Here is a 6,081-nt window from a genome sequence, read left to right as displayed (position 1 = left end):
CAAGGCCTTATTACTCACTGTGCACTGTCGCCGAAATACACACAGACAACAACACCCTGAGCTCATATTATCAATAATAAACAGTTACCTTTAAATCCCTACCAAAAATGCATAAATAAAATTCTTCTATCACCACCAAAATGAGAGAGGAAAAAATGTTCTAAAAATAGACTAGAACTACATTCGTGGGTACTGAACTGGAAGTATTAATTGTGAACCGATTCCAATTATGGCCCGACTCTACCGTAAACTCAGGCTTCGTATTTCTCGAGCTGATAAATTAGCCTTACTTTTCTTATCTTAGTCTGTTTGTCTCAGCCAAGTTGTCTCACTAATGTTGTACACGTGATAGGAACTACATTTCAAAGGAGGCAACAATTGTTGTCTACTCCACTGCCTGACGAAATTGTTTTTAAAAAATCAAACGATAATAATAACAAGAACAGCAACAACAAGAGAGATATAACAAAAAGACCTTCACTCATAAATCAACTTAAGGTCTCTCCAATTTTGATAACCCACAATACAAAACATTTTGACACACACACACACACACACACACACACGAGCTACTTTAAACTGTTCACGGATTGTTGAATCTGTACTTCCATCGGCGAGTACAGAAATAAACTTACTCTTTGATAAGCCTTTGATAGCATCACTCTTGATAGTATCAGATAGACTCTACAAAACGTTTCTTAAATCATGGGATATGATAGGGTCTTTTCAGTAATTGTCATTCCCTACGGAAAATTGATTTGCTATCCCGTTTCTGCCTTGAGCAGCTTTGTGATATTTTCTGCAGTGGCTGTTGAACATTAATTCATTTGCTGATTCGCGTTCTAACCATGGACACACATTAATCCACGATGACTGAAACTTCTTGCACTGATAGCAGCATTATAATGCTTATTTGTCTGTAAACGGGTTCATTAGAGCTAGAAACTTCGTCAAGTTTCCTTTTCTTGCCTACATACGTTACTACAGCTACATGAAAACTAGTGACTCTTGATAAGGATTAATTTTTATCATCGCAATCGAAAGATTTATTACCACTGATTTTATCAATATACTTCACAGTTATCATTTAGTCACCTTGAAATCACCAACATGGTTCAAAATATTTGATAAGCAGATTTTCTATATCGAGAATACGTACTTTTATCCATTTAATTGTTTGCCAGGTAGTATTTACGTACTGGTCTTCTCTTAATTACCACATAAACAACAGATCATAAACACCGCGTGTGGGTGTTATATTTTTTGTTCATAGATCATGCTTTGAATGAAATCCAAGTGGTTAATCGTTAATGACGATTCCCTGTTATTTCCAAACACATATGTCAATGAAATCTCACAAGTTATATTCTTAACAATTGCATCAATTACTCACATAAAGAGGGCGACATGCATGAAAACAATCTTTATACTCAACCAGCAGACAAACTTGGAGAGTGAAGGTTAGCACCTGAACATGGCTAATTCCAGATACGTACAAATATTACGATTAAAATGTAATTGATAAGTGTGTGTGTGTGTGTGTGTGTGTGTGTGTGTGTGATTTGGATTTTTAACATAGCTTTAACAATCTTTCAGTCATATCTCTACGATGTCTGCAGTCGGGTAGTTTATAATGATGTCTAGATCTGGGACATCTTTTGGGCACACATGTAGCATCGTGTTCCACCCAGACACATTATCAGGCCAACCAGCCGTAGAACTAACCTCTTAATGTTGAGCGCCAAGCGAGGCACCCGCTAGTACACGCAACCTGCAACATCCGATACGGATGCTGTAACCATTTACACCACCGGAGCGGTGTAAATGATAAGTTCGAATAAAAATATTTAATCCTTATTTGCCAAAACTGGCTTCAATTAGTAAAGAACACTGACAAACATCAACGCAGTTGTTTTAATTGGTAACTTGATCTTGCCCGAGCGGAATCTGAGCTCGTCTCGGGAGTCGGGCAAGTCGATTTACAAATCCTTATATATAGTGTCTCATTTCCTTGTAATGAAAAATTTATACAACGAGTTATCACAATTTGATACACCAGCAGTATTGGTATATCAATTTGTTTTTACCAACACTTTAAAAGGCGTGTTTTTTTAAAGGTATGTGATATATATATATATATATATATATATATATATATATATATATATATATATATATATATATATATATATATATATATGAACTCGTGTATAAAACATCCAGCGATATCAGTACGCGTAAACGCGCCGACGTGGACATTATCCAGACTTGAATGCATTCGCGGTACTAGCTGTTGAAGAATCGCCATATGTATTATCAAGAAGACAGGAAGTTCATACGGCTAATTTATTTCATTAGAGTTAAAGAACATTGATATATGTTGTTGTTGTTATGAGTTTAACGCCATCGTTTAGCACATAATAGGCTATACATGGCGTCTAGTATATATGTATGAGGTTAAACCAGGAAAAACTCTGGAAAAACCCTCGACGTATGGGAAGCTTCTGATACGTTTTCTCACATACCCACGTTGGTCGAGCCCGTGAATCGAACCCACATTGACAGAGTTGAGATGTAAGTGATCTGTAAAGGCAAGCACCTTGGATTCTTGGCCTCCAGGGGCTCTGCCACATTGATATAATAAACAAGGATGAGAACTTAGCCACCTCATACAATAGTCTACGCAGTTATTGGAAGGACATAGCAGCCGTTGAAAAGTTACTTAAAACCTCGCCAGAGCATGGATGGCCAACAAGCGTTGTGACAGATTTACTTACACGCGTCAAGGAAAATTTCCAGTGGGTGGTTTGATGTGAGGACCCCAAGGAAGTTCCCCAGGCTAACTTTGTGTGTCCCAGGTATTGGGGTACACATACCAATACGCGTCAACTGTCATAGATGTTGCCTGCAGATAGAAAGAAGCCGAGCTGTTGACGTCTAAAGAACCGCTTAACAAGCACCCGTGTTAGACTAACGCGGAACAATTTGGTTCGGTAAATGTATGCCCCGGAGGAGTTAGAAGGTGGACAACGTTGTGCTATTTACCGTGTGTGTAACGTTGATATGTTTACCATCACAGACCGAATCGATATTCTGGCACCAGCGTGGATAAAGTCACTGATACGAGTTGGCAAGCCACTGAATAGAGCATCTGTGCGAGAGGAATTACAAGTCGTCGTGTGCGCAAGTGCATATGCTGGTATGCGTACGTGGTGATTCCATTAGAGAAAATCCATCGCTTGGTATCCCGCTAGGACAAACGTACCGTTGTGCAAAGATCGACACCCATGCAATGTTTCTTAAAATAAAATAAAGATTCCGCTCGTACGAACTCATGTCGTTGCAAAAGACACTTCACGGACATCTTGTGATTGATCAGTTTTGCGACCACAACCATGAGAACTCCATTGCTCTTCCTGATATTTTTGCAACTATAGAGTACATTATGGGTCACAGTCCCACGTATTCCTTGATGGACTTGTCCGCACACTCCCCTTTGGATTTTGCCGCAACTTTCTTGTTGAAGTTGCTAAGCAGCGGATGGTCCTTAGGGTACTCGCACTCGAGTTTTGTCACTCCCATATCCGCCCAGACATCGTTGGTGGTAATATGCATCAGCAACGAGTTCGTATCCGTAAAGCATCTTGATATTGTCATCGTACTGCGGCTTGATCGAACCGTAGTTGAATTCGTACATGAGCAGCTTTGACAAATCAAACATAGACACGCAAAAGTAAATGGATTTCGTCAACTTCAGAGTGAATATTTTCCTGTGTCCTGCAACGAGTCCATTATCAACTATCTTACGTCACTCGAATGCCAAGTCGGCAGCCAACCTGTGAAGTTTTCGTTCAATCACTGTTCAGGACAAAGTCGACGCGAATTCGACTTCGTAAATTTGTCATGTGTTTCCCGAACACGGAATTGTTCATCAGCACGTAGAATTCTTTTTAAAATTTGCTCGTGGATCCGTTCGTAGATCCTTTTTCTTGTGGGTGTAAGAGCAAACAATGCGTTTTGATGAAATCGTAGCACCCGATGGATTCACGACACACGCATTCCCAATGGCAGATACAACTGCAAGTTTCGTACTTGGTTGTTATTGTCGAGCTTCGGGCGGTGAATTACACCGGGAATAAATCACAGATCCACAATAGTATGGTGACTATCTCTCGGCGGAAACTGACAATGCTTACTGTGCTAGGGATAACCATTGTAAGCATGCATTGAAGCTTATCCGAGTATTCCAAGTCGACTTGCAAAGAAGTATCCGTGGTTGCTGTTGCTGTCCTACTTGCGAACGTGTTTGTGGACATCCACGTAAACTAGCCTACATTCATCGGTATCATCAGCGCCCAATCCTACAGCTTGTATGCGTCAAGGTACATGGTGTAACTGTTTGGAACGACAGGATCGTGTATGTCCACGTTGGGGTTCATTATGGAAATACCGCCGTGAATACAACGTTCGATAAATAAACTGTAATCGATGCCAGTAAACAGTTCCAGCTTGATCTTGGTTTTCAATAGCAGTTCATCCCAAGCCATTTGTGGCAATGAGAAGTAATGTGTTGGACCCAGCTTGAACAAGCGCATTGCATTAACTTGGAACATTTCAAACACATCAACAAACAGAACACATTTGTACTCACGTATAGATTGTGGAAGGGACCACAATTTCGACAAACAAATGCAAAGCAAAACTGTACGCGTGCTCGTAGTCGTCGGCAGAAATGCGTTCATGGGGCAACGGCGAACAGAAGATCTAAATCGGCGGCGATCGAGTCGCATACACTTCTTATTGCTCACTTAATTCGTAGTGGTGGATTCCTTTGCGCGTTAGCAACTTGAACCTTTAAGGTGGAGCGCCACCGTATCGACGATTGATTGTAAAGCGATCGTCGCCTCTTGTCTTTGGGTAATTGACGAGTTTGTTCCGGCTGGAACTGAGAAACTGCAGTGAATCAGTAAACTGCAGATGGCCTCGCCGAAACGACATGCTCTTTAAAACTATGCCAGTAATGCACCAATAAAATCCCCTTGAAATATTTCCCAATACATGCAACAAGAATTAGTAATATTTGTTAAAGCCTTTGACAGGAGTTTTTACATTTTCAATATCCCAAACAATTTGAATAGAAATAGTTCATGTCAACGGCAGCTTTATACTTCCTAATGCTAATACAAATAATTATACATTGTTTAAGATCTGAAAGTAGAAATTAATACGACTCATTTCAATTAATGTCTTTCGTTACCATTGACGTTATTCTCATGTCATTTATGCTATATACATGGGTACCAACGATCTCTCTCCAAAATGCCTTTGTAACATATTCACTGTAAATTTTATAAATATTTGCCAATAATCAACAACAACAAAAGTAATAATAAGAATAGCGCCAATAATAATAAGTATGAATAATAATAATAATAATAATAATAATAATAACAATATTATTATTATTATCATTTTAACTACCACAACTATTATTGTTACTTGTATTATTATCATTATTATTGTTATTATTATTAAATAAGAATTCATGGGGTCGGCATATGTAATAAGTACAATAAAAAATACTATTATGAATACATTTTAAAATATTCGTTAATTGTGGAACGAGTTTCTCTGAAGAAAAAAAATCACAAGTGATAAACGAGAAAGAATGAAAGATAATCATTTGTACACATCTTGTATAAGTCTGAGAGAATATCGCCAAGAAAAGTACCCCAAAATTGTTTCACGGTTTTCGTAGAAAAGGGGATGAAGGCATTAAATTAGACTGTAATACCTTCTTTATATCCGTCCGTCCCACTTTCTTTTCCGCACAATAACTCCATTGATTATTATATTATAGACAACTTGGGTATGCTGCTTCATAGTGATGAGGCTTTAGCCGAGTTCAGTTCTCAGCACTCTGCGTCATTATTTAATGGAGGTATAGCCCCTTATTGTCGAGTCTACCAGTTTTAGTTTCCACACACTAACTCCCTGATTTATTATTGCATTTTAATTTCTTTACAGACAGCATGCTATTGAGAAGGCCAACGAAAAGCGGAAATATCATTTCTGGAATTA

This window comes from Sinohyriopsis cumingii, chromosome 6 (genome assembly GCF_028554795.1).
Source record: "Sinohyriopsis cumingii isolate HCF-2022 chromosome 6, ASM2855479v2, whole genome shotgun sequence".
NCBI lineage: Eukaryota > Metazoa > Mollusca > Bivalvia > Unionida > Unionidae > Sinohyriopsis > Sinohyriopsis cumingii.
The sequence above is the reverse complement of the archived record's forward strand: the minus strand, read 5'-3'. Positions refer to the sequence as shown.